Genomic DNA, 12009 nt, shown 5'->3' on the forward strand with positions numbered 1-12009 from the left:
CCTCCCCTCTACTCCTACCCTCTACTCCTCCCTCTACTCTTCTCCCCTCTAACTCCTCCCACTCCTCTCCTCTCCTCATCCCGCTACTCTACTCTCTTCCCCTCTACTCCTCTCCCTACTCTTCTCTCCTCCCATCTACTCCCAACTCCTCCCCTCTAACTCCTCCCACTCCTCTCCTGTCCTCATCCCGCTACTCTACTCTACTCTCCTCCCCTCTACTCCTGCCCCTACTCTTCTCTCCTCTCCTCTAGTCCTCGCCCTACTTCCCTCTCCTCCCCTCTAACTCCTCCCCCTAACTCCTCCTCCTACTCTTCTCCCCTCTCCTCTACTTCTCGCCCTACTTCCATCTCCTGCCCTCTAACTCCTCCCCCTACTTTTCTCTCCTCCTCCTCTAACTCCTCTCCCTACTCTTCTCTCCTCTCCCTCTACTCCTCGCCCTACTTCCCTCTCCTCCCCTCTAACTCCTCCCCCTACTTTTCTCTCCTCCCCTCTAACTCCTCGCCCTACTTCCCTCTACTCTCCTCCACTCCTCGCCCTGCTTCCCTCTCCTCCCCTCTAACTCCTCCCCCAACTCTTCTCTCCTCCCCTCTAACTCCTCCCCCTACTCTTCTCTACTCTCCTCAACTCTGAGGGGTTGGGAGACTGAATGTGATTTTCTGATAAGAAATTTTCTGGTAAGAAATTACTAGCGCAGGACCCTGTCTCTAGCAGGGAGTTAAATATCTAAACAAATAGATACCTCATTTTGTCTCTAGCAGGGAGTTGAGTACCTAAACCAATAGAGACCTCATTTTGTCTCTAGCAGGGAGTTCAATATCTAAACCAATAGAGACCTCATTTTGTCTCTAGCAGGGAGTTGAGTACCTAAACCAATAGAGACCTCATTTTGTCTCTAGCAGGGAGTTGAGTACCTAAACCAATAGAGAACTCATTTTGTCTCTAGCAGGGAGTTCAATATCTAAACCAATAGAGACCTCATTTTGCCTCTAGCAGGGAGTTGAGTACCTAAACCAATAGAGACCTCATTTTGTCTCTAGCAGGGAGTTGAGTACCTAAACCAATAGAGAAAGACTTTGGTTACCAGAGAAACCAAGACCTCAGACCCCGTGGTCTCCATGGTACAAAGGGAAGCTATTTGTTTTAGCCTGTTAGAAACCTTGAGCCAGGGCCGTAATAGTTTGGTGCCATTGTGTCATGTATGTCAGCATCTGTGTGTTTCCAGGAAAAAACGCAGCATTTATTGTAGATAAATTATGCATGGAAGCATTTTTTAATATTTATCAATGAATCATCAATTATCATTCAATTAATATTACCATGTGTATTACTCTGTTTTATCATCATATTTAATTATTCTATAATATTATAACAAAAACAACGTATTGGTGCACTATTATCACCCTGGCCAACGGATTGATACAGCTCTCTAGTATATTAACAAGCATGTGTTCCGTCAGCTGTTCTTTCAACCACTCCTTCCTTATGAAAGGAAAGACGAAATAACGAGCAGTGCAGAAGCAGCTGCAATTACCTCTAAGATACTGTAGTGAGAGATGAGAGGGAGGAGAGAGGAGATGAGAGAGACAGAGAGGAGAGAGAGACAGAGAGGAGAGAGAGAGAGACAGAGAGGAGGGAGACAGAGAGGAGAGAGAGACAGAGAGGAGAGAGAGACAGAGAGGAGAGAGAGAGAGAGACAGAGAGGAGAGAGACAGAGAGGAGAGAGAGACAGAGAGGAGAGAGAGAGAGAGACAGAGAGGAGAGAGAGAGAGAGACAGAGAGGAGAGAGACAGAGGAGAGACAGACAGAGAGGAGAGAGAGACAGAGAGGAGACAGACAGAGAGGAGAGAGAGACAGAGAGGAGAGAGACAGAGAGGAGAGAGTCAGAGAGAGAGAGAGAGAGAGAGAGAGAGAGAGAGACAGAGAGGAGAGAGTCAGAGAGGAGAGAGTCAGAGAGGAGAGAGAGACAGAGAGGAGAGAGAGACAGAGAGGAGAGAAAGAGAGGAGAGAGAGAGAGAGAGACAGAGAGGAGCGAGAGACAGAGAGGAGAGAGAGACATAGATGAGAGAGACAGAGAGACAGAGAGAGAGAGAGAGACAGAGAGGAGAGAGACAGAGGAGAGACAGACAGAGAGGAGAGACAGACAGAGAGGAGAGACAGACAGAGAGAGAGAGACACAGAGAGAGAGAGAGACAGAGAGGAGAGAGAGACAGAGAGGAGAGACAGAGAGGAGAGAGAGACAGAGAGGAGAGAGAGAGAGAGGAGAGAGAGAGACAGAGAGAGAGAGAGAGAGAGAGAGAGAGACAGAGAGGAGAGAGACAGAGAGAGAGAGAGAGAGACAGAGAGGAGAGAGACAGAGAGAGAGACAGACAGAGAGGAGAGAGAGACAGAGAGGAGAGAGACAGAGAGAGAGAGAGACAGAGAGAGAGACAGAGAGGAGAGAGAGAGAGAGAGAGAGAGAGAGAGAGGAGAGAGAGACAGAGAGGAGAGAGTCAGAGAGGAGAGAGTCAGAGAGGAGAGAGAGACAGAGAGGAGAGAGAGACAGAGAGGAGAGAAAGAGAGGAGAGAGAGAGAGAGACAGAGAGGAGCGAGAGACAGAGAGGAGAGAGAGACATAGATGAGAGAGAGACAGAGAGGAGAGAGAGAGAGAGACAGAGAGGAGAGAGACAGAGGAGAGACAGACAGAGAGGAGAGAGAGACAGAGAGGAGACAGACAGAGAGGAGAGAGAGACAGAGAGGAGAGAGAGAGACAGAGAGGAGAGAGAGACAGAGAGGAGAGAGAGACAGAGAGGAGAGAGACAGAGAGGAGAGAGTCAGAGAGGAGAGAGAGAGACAGAGAGGAGAGAGAGGCAGAGAGGAGAGAGAGACAGAGAGGAGAGAGAGACAGAGAGAGAGAGAGAGAGAGAGAGAGGAGAGAGAGACAGAGAGGAGAGAGAGACAGAGAGAGACAGACAGAGAGGAGAGAGAGACAGAGAGGAGAGAGACAGAGAGAGAGAGTCAGAGAGAGAGAGAGAGAGAGAGAGAGAGAGAGAGAGAGAGGAGAGAGAGACAGAGAGGAGATAGAGACAGAGAGGAGAGAGTCAGAGAGGAGAGAGTCAGAGAGGAGAGAGAGACAGAGAGGAGAGAAAGAGAGGAGAGAGAGAGAGAGACAGAGAGGAGCGAGAGACAGAGAGGAGAGAGAGAGAGGAGAGGGAGAGAGGACAGAGGAGAGGAGAGAGGAGAGGAGAGAGAGATTAAAACATTTGTTTATTTCACTTTTGTTTATTATCTATTTCACTTGCTTTGCCAATGTAAACATGCCAATAAAGCCCTTAAATAGAAAATTGAAATTTAATTCAGAGGAGAGAGAGGAGAGAGAGAGGAGCGAGAGAGAGTGAGACAGAGAGGAGAGAGAGATAGAGAGAGAAGATGGTGAAAGAGGAGAGAGACAGAAATGGGAGAGAGAGAGAGAGAGAGAGAGAGAGAGAGAGAGAGAGAGAAAGGAGAGAGAAAGGCTGCCTCTATTTCAGCTCAATCACAGAGTAGGAAACAACACAATTACACAATGACAGTAGCGTTGTCATTTCAGGAGAGACAAACCCAGCAATGAAAAATTCCTAAATTACCGGCGTTATACTGTAAGTGCTGCTCCTTGCTCATCTAGCCAAGTCACTGACACTGAAGAGGAGAGAGAGAGAGGCTTCCACTTTAATGCCTAGCTCAGCTCCCAGACTCTCTCTCTCTCTCCTCTCTCTCTGTCTCTGCTCTACTCTGACATAATGGCTTTCCTTTCAATGCTATTTCTCCCTTTAGCTTTTCTCCCTGCCTCGGCAACCATAACCAAAGATACATGGATACCGTAAATGTATAGCATCAATTTTCCAATACCCAATCAATCACCTGCAATAAATAATTATGATTTGTAATGGTTAATCAATTAATTCATTTAATAGTTAATAGCACAAACCAGCAAACAATGTTGAGCTATCATTTATCATTTTCAAATCATGAAATGACTTTCAATATAAAAAATAAATGCTAGTCAATGGAGGGTATAAATGGCTGATATATCTTGATATTCAACTAAACAGACTGGAGCCTAATTATCATCTGGCCTGTTTACACTGGATGAATAAAACTGAATTGCATGAAAAGACCATCCAGCATTTGTGTGTCCTAACAATCATTTAAATGGGATATTTGCTATTTTTCTGACAGCAAAAATGCTAGTAATTCTTTTTCTAAAGAAGTAACAATGGAGAAATGGATTTGAACAGTTAGTGTGTGTCTATTTAATGACATTTAAATGGCTCATTTGAAGATAAAAGCCTTGCGACATTAATGGGTTTCTGCTATCATAACAGTCTGCTACTTAAAATAAATGAGCCAGCAAAAAAGTGTAATATTTCCAGAAATGAAAATAATAAGCACTAAACAAATATTGTTTGTAAATATAATCTAAACAGTGTATTCACAGGGATATGAATGTTTGCCAATTTTCACAGTCGTATGAAGAATAGAGCACAATATCACAACTGGCAATCCCTTGCTTTTTTAGTAATTTCTTGAGCAAGCATGACAAATAGATTCTATGTGAGAATACAACATTTCAAATATGCTCTGAGGCAAAATCCTTACACAATAAATAGAGAGAGCGGTATGCAGAAGTGCCAAATATATATAATATATTATCTACATATTAAAAAAATAAAATAAAATGGTAGAGGCTTAAAGGATAGTAATATTCCAGAGGATATTCTGAAGGATCGAGTTGTGATGTAATAGAAGTTCTAGAGACGTGGTTCCATGTCATTGATACTATCAGCTTATTACAATAACCAAATCTTTTAAAAATACTCAGGAACACTGACACAACGATCTGATATGAACAAGACAAGAATCAAGGGGCAATCTATTGATGTGTAATGTTCTAATCACTTGATAATACGTGGAAAAACAAAGAAAAATCAAGTATTCGAATTGAAATGAACAAGACATTTGCTAGGTGTAAAAAAAACATAAGAGGTAAAATAAGAATAAAATGTGTTGCTTGAAATATTATGTCCAGCTCATGTGAATGTCTGTAACCCATCTATCTGGATCTATCAACACACTTTCAAACCTGCGCCACATGTCTAAAAAGGAGTGAGTTGAACAGATATTAGCAAGTTGGGACAGAGAACGTTACAGTTACACAGCCATCATCAGCAGTTCTAACAGAACCACTCCCTCCCCCACCCCTCTTCCTGACCCCGCCTCCTTCGGACTCCTCTGACCAATCAGAGCCCTGGTAATCATCCAAAGTGGTCCAGCTCCAGTTCCCCTCTCTCTCTCTCTCTCTGATGGAGGGTTGTAATGTGATGGCAATTTCCCCCTCTTATCAGGTATTAGAGTCATCTCAGAGTGTACTATTTACATAGGTTAGAAGTCCGACCAAGCCCTTTAAAGTCAATCATTATGTGTGTTGCCAATACATTGGGGGATTCCTAGACGAAATGGATATATTTCTAAATGCATTATACATCGGTGTGATGGAGCTTTTAAAAGCAACAGAGAACGGAAATATGATACAAATTTGGAGCTACAATTACTGGGCCCACTACTTTAAGTGACATCCTCACTCATTTTAATACGTTGTAGATCGGGGTTAACATATCGCTTTGCTTTGCTTTTTGGAATGTAATGCATCAAAGGCAGAGAAACACATTCCCAAATGGTGAATGCTCCGCTTCTAATTTCTCGAGACAGGAAATGAAATAGCATAGCATTTAGCCGCTGTTCCTTTTGGAAAGCAATGGCATTATCCCTAAAATGTGGCAAATTTTGGTCTCTAACGGCCTCTTATCAACTGAATATACCGTCATTTAAATATGGCTTTACCATGTACTCAGAAGCATTCAAATACCACGTATGTGCAGAATTAGGAAGAATATAAGAGATCGAAAACTTCACATTTCTACTGGAGTATTTCTCACGTTGATAATCTTATTTTTCTTTTCATATCTAGGAGGGAGGGAATATGTTGGGGTTTCCTCTCAAGTAAACCCTCCTAAAGTGAGCCCTACATTCCGTCAACAGAGGAGATTACAGATTACCAGATGACTGATCCCATCGTAGGAGCATATTCTTGCGGAGTAAAACGACAGATTACAGCGAGCTGAGCTTCAGTTCAAACACTAACACACTGCTGCTACTCAGACTCTGTTGTTCGTCCTTTGACGAATTCCCCCACTGGCTGAGACACTGAGTGACAGTCTGAACAGAAAAGGCAGAATGAAGAAAAGATTACTCTTGTTTTCCCCTCCAGGCTAGATGGCTGTGTAGCCACCTACATTACCCTGGGATGAAGTTTTTATGACATAGCCTCTGAACAAAGACAACACACCACACAGATGAACCTGCTTCTGCTGCTGCTGTCTCTGTTGTCTAGGCTCTATCCCATCCCACACATTGCATATGGTCTACAGTACAGTGTGATGGAAATATGATCACAATGCACAATGCTTTATCTTTTACAGTCCTATTTCTGACTCCCACTTTTTAACTTGCTATTTTTTTGAGGAAGGATGTGGCAACAATCGACACCTTTAGGGACTTACTATTGGGAAGAGTTCAACACAATTGATAATTACGTGTGTAATGCTGTGTTTCAATCAATGCCGATATCATTCAAATACTATACTTCAAATGATGAGAGAAAATAAAAAGAATGGAAGAGTTGTGGATAGGGTGATAGAGATAAAGTGATAGATACAGTGAGAGAGAAAGACAGAGAGAGAGAAATGAGAGAAAGAGAGAAGAGGGAGAGAGAGAAACAGAAACTATACTGAACAAAAATATAAATGCAACACGTACAGTGTTGGTCTCAGGTTTAATAAGATGAAATAAAATATCCCAGAAATGTTCCATACGCACATAAAACTTATTTCTCTCAAATGTTGTACACAAATTTGTTTACATCACAGGTAGTGAGCATTTCTCCTTAGTCAAGATAATCCATCCACCTGACATATATGGCATAATCAAGAAGATGATTAAACAGCATGATCATTACACAGGTGCACCTTGTGCTGGGGATAATAAAAGGCCACTCTAAAGTGTGCAGTTTTGTCCCACAACACATTGCTGCAGTTGTCTCAAGTTTTGAGGGAGCTTGCAATTGGCATGCTGACTGCAGGAATGTCCACCAGAGGTGTCGCCAGATAATTCTATGTTAATTTCTCTACTATTTCCCTACCAGCATCGTTTTAGATAATTTGGCGGTATGTCCATCTGGCCTCACAACTGCAGACCACATGTATGGCGTTGTGTGGGCAAGCGGTTTGCTGATGTCAATGTTGTGAACAGAGTGCCCCATGGTGGCGGTGGGGTTATGGTATGGGCAGGCATAAGCTACGGACAACGAACACAATTGCATTTTATCATTGGCAATTTGAATGCACAGAGGTACTCTGACGAAATACTGAGGCCCATTGTCATGGCATTCATCTGCTGCCATCACCTCATGTTTCAGCATTATAATGCACAGCCACATGTCTCAAGGATCTGTACACAGTCCTTAGAAGGTGAAAATGTCCCAGTTCTTCGAGTTCTGACCTGCCAATCTGGCCTGACTGCATACTCACCAGACATGTCATCCATGAGCATGTTTGGGATGCTCTGGATTGGTGTGTACGACAGCGTGTTCCAGTGCCTGCTAATATCGAGCAACTTCGCACAGCCATTGAAAAGGAGTGAGACAACATTCCAAAAGCCACAGCCTGATCAACTCTATGTGAAGGAGATGTCGTGCTGCATGAGACAAAATGGTGGTTACACCAGGTACTGACTGGTTTTCTGATCCACGCCCCTACCTTATTTTTTAAGGTATCTGTGACCAACAGATGCATATCTGTATTCCCGATCATGTGAAATCCATAGATTAGGGCCTAATAAAAGCTTGGCACACTTGTATTTGGGGAGATTCTCCCATTCTTCTCTACATATCCTCTCATGATCTGTCAGGTTGGATGAGGAGCGTCACCACACAGCTATTTTCAGGTCTCTCCAGAGATGTTCGATCGGGTTCTAGTTCATTCAGAGACTTGTCCCAAAGCCACTCTTGCGTTGTCTTGGCTGTGTGCTTAGGGTAGTTGTCCTGCTGGAAGGTGAACCTTCGGCCCCTGTCTGAGGTCCTGAAGGTTTTCATCAAATCAAATTACATTTTATTGGTCACATACACATGGTTAGCAGATGTTAATGCGAGTGTAGTGAAATGCTTGTGCTTCTAGTTCCGACAGTGCAGTAATATCTAACAAGTAATCTAACAAATTCACAATGTCAACCTCATACACACAAATGTAAGGGGATGGAATAAGAATATGTACATAAAAAACATATGGATGCGCGATGGCCACGCAGCATAGATGGTATAAAATACAGTACATACATATGAGATGAGTAACATGGGATATGTAAACATTATTAAAGTGGCATTATATAATGTGACTAGTGATAGCTTTATTAAATCCAATTATTAATAAAATGGCCAGTGATTTGAGTCAGTACATTGGCAGCAGCCTCTCTATGTTAGTGATGGCTGTTTAACAGTCTGATGGCCTTGAGATAGAAGCTGTTTTTCAGTCTCTCGGTCACAGCTTTGATGCACCTGTACTGACCTCACCTTCTGGATGATAGCGGGGTGAACAGGCAGTGGCTCGGGTGGATGTTGTCCTTGATGATCTTTATGGCCTTCCTGTGACATCGGGTGCTGTAGGTGTCCTGGAGGGCAGGTAGTTTTCCCCCGGTGATGTATTGAGCAGACCTCACTACCCTCTGGAGAGCCTTACAGTTGAGGGCAGTACAGTTGCCTTAGCAGGGGGTGATACAGTCCGACAGGATGCTCTCGATTGTGCATCTGTAAATGTTTGTAAGGGTTTTAGGTGACAAGCCAAGTTTCTTCAGCCTCCTGAGGTTGAGGAGGCGCTGCTGTGCCTTCTTCACCATGCTGTCTGTGAGGGTGGACCATTTCAGTTTGTCCGTGATGTGTACACCGAGGAACTTAAAACTTTACACCTTCTCCACTACTGTCCCGTCAATGTGGATAGGGGGGTGCTCCCTCTGCTGATTCCTGAAGTCAACGATCATCTCCTTTGTTTTGTTGATGTTGAGTGAGAGGTTATTTCCTGACACCACACTCCGTGGGCCCTCACCTCCTCCCTGTAGGCTATCTTGCCATTGTAATCAAGCCTAGTGTCGTATGCAAACTTGATGATTGAGTTGGAGGCGTGCATGGCCACGCAGTCATGGGTGAACAGGGAGTACAGGAGAGGGCTGAGAACGCACCCTTGTGGGGCCCCAGTGTTGAGGATCAGCGGGGTGGAGATGTTGTTTCCTACCTTCACCACCTGGGGGCGGCCCTTCAGACAGTCCAGGACCCAGTTGCACAGGGCAGGGTCAAGACCCAGGGTCTCAAACGTAATGAGTTTGGAGGGTACGAATGCTAAGCTGTAGTCAATGAACAGCATTCTTACATAGGTATTCCACTTGTCCAGATGTACAGTGTGCAGTGTGATGGCGATTGCATCATCTGTGGACCTATTGGGGTGGTAAGCAAATTGGAGTGGGTCTAGGGTATCAGGTAGGGTGGAGGTGATATGATCTCTCAAAGTACTTCATGATGACACAAGTGAGTGCTACCGTGTCCTAGTCTTTAGTTTAGTTACCTTAGCTTTCTTGGGAACAGGAACAATGGTGTTCATCTTGAAGCATGTGGGGACAGCAAACTGGGATAGGGATTGATTGATTATGTCCGCAAACACACCAGCCAGCTGGCCTGCGCATGCTCAGAGGACGCGGCTACGGTTGCCGTCTGGGCCGGAAGCCTTGCAAGGGGTAACACGTTTAAATGGTTTACTCATGTCAGCCACGGAGAAGGTGAGCCCACAGTCTTTGGTAGCGGGCCATGTCGGTGTCACTGTATTGTCCTCAAAGCGCACAAAGAAGTTGTTTAATTTGTCTGAGAGCAAGACGTTGACGTCCGCAACGGGGCTGGTTTTCTTTTTGTAATCCGTTGAATTGCGACTCTACTTTGTCTCTATACCGACGCTTTGCTGGTTTGATTGCCTTATTGAGGGAATAACTACACTGTTTGTATTTGGTCATGTTTCCAGTCGCCTTGCCATTATTAAATGCGGTGGTATGTGCTTTCAGTTTTGCGCAAATGCTGCCATCAATCCACGGTTTCTGGTTAGGGAAGGTTTTAATAGTCACAGTGGATACAACATTTCCAATGCCCTTCCTAATAAACTCACTCAACGAGTCAGCGTTTACGTTGATGTTAGTTATTGTCTGAGGCTACCCAGAACATATCCCAGTATGTGTGATCAAAGCAATCTTGAAGCGTGGAGTCCGATTGGTCAGACCAACGTTGGATAGACCTAAACACGGGCGCTTCCTATTTTAGTTTCTGCCTAAAGGAGGGGAGCAACAAGATGGAGTCATGGTCAGATTTGCCGAAGGGAGGGCGGGGGAGGGCCTTGTATGCATCGCGGAAGTTAGAGTAGCAGTGGTCCAGTGTTTTGCTCGAGCGGGTACTACAATCAATGTGCTGGTAGAATTTAGATAGCCTTGTTCTCAAATGGTCTTTCTTAAAATCCCCAGCTACAATAAATGCAGCCTCAGGATATATGGTTTCCAGTTTACATAGAGTCCAGTGAAGTTCATTCAGGGCCGTTGCGGTATCTGCTTGGGATGGGGGATATACACGGCTGTGACTATAATCGAAGAGAATTCTCTTGGGAGATAATGCGGTCGGCATTTGATTGTAAGGAATTCTAGGTCAGGTGAACACAAGGACTCGATTTCCTGTATGTTGTTATGATTACACAATGAGTCGTTAATCATGAGGAATACAACCCGCCCTTCTTCCTACCAGAGAGAGGATTGTTTCTATCAGTGTGACGCATGAAGAAACCGGGTGGCTGTACCGACAACATATCCCGAGTGAACCATGTTTCCGTGAAACAGAGAATGTTACAATCTCTGATATCTCTCTGGAAGGTAACTCGTGCCATATTTTCCGTCCACCTTGTTATCTAGAGACTGGACATTGGTGAGTAATATGCTCGGAAGTGGTGGATGGTGTGCTCGCCTTCTAAGTCTGACCAGGAGGCCGCTCCGTGGCGACAAAGTTGTTTTGGGTCGGCCTCTGGGATTAGATCCAATGTTCAGGGTGGAGGTCTGAACAAAGGATCCGCTTCAGGAAAGTTGTATTCCTGGTCGTAAGGCTGGTAAGTTGATGTCGCTCTTATATCTAATAGTTCTTCCCGGCTGTATGTAATAACACTTTAGATTTTATTGGCTAACTGTGCAAGAAATATTACATTAACAAAAAAATACTGCATAGTTTCCTAAGGACTTGAAGCGAGGCGACCATCTCTGTCGTCGCCATCTTGTATACCACAGTTAATAAATATCAATGATCTCTCTGTACTTTCCTCCGTTCATCTTTCCCTCAAGCCTGACTAGTCTCCCAGTCCCTGCCCCTTAAAACATCCCCATAGCATGATGCTGCCACCACCATGCTTCACCGTAGGGATGGTGCCAGGTTTCCTCCAGACGTGACGCTTGAAATTCAGGCCAAAGATAATCTTGGTTTCATCAGACCAGAGAATCTTGTTTCTCATAGTCTGAGAGACCTTTGGTGCCATTCGGCAAACTCCAAAAGGGCTGTTATGTGCCTTTTACTGAGGAGTGGCTTCTGTCTGGTCACTCTACCATCAATGCCTGATTGTTGGAGTCCTGCAGAGATGCTTGTCCTTCTGGAAGGTTCTCCCATCTCCACAGAGGAACTCTAGAGCTCTGTCTGAGTGACCATCTCTAGAAAGAGTCTTGGTGGTTCCAAACTTACATTTACATTTACATTTAAGTCATTTAGCAGACGCTCTTATCCAGAGCGACTTACACTTCTTCCATTTAAGAATGATGGAGACCACTGTGTTCTTGGAGACCTTCAATGCTGCAGACATTTTTTGGTAACCTTCCCCAGGTCTG

Source organism: Oncorhynchus nerka, linkage group LG2, assembly GCF_034236695.1.
Source record: "Oncorhynchus nerka isolate Pitt River linkage group LG2, Oner_Uvic_2.0, whole genome shotgun sequence".
NCBI lineage: Eukaryota > Metazoa > Chordata > Actinopteri > Salmoniformes > Salmonidae > Oncorhynchus > Oncorhynchus nerka.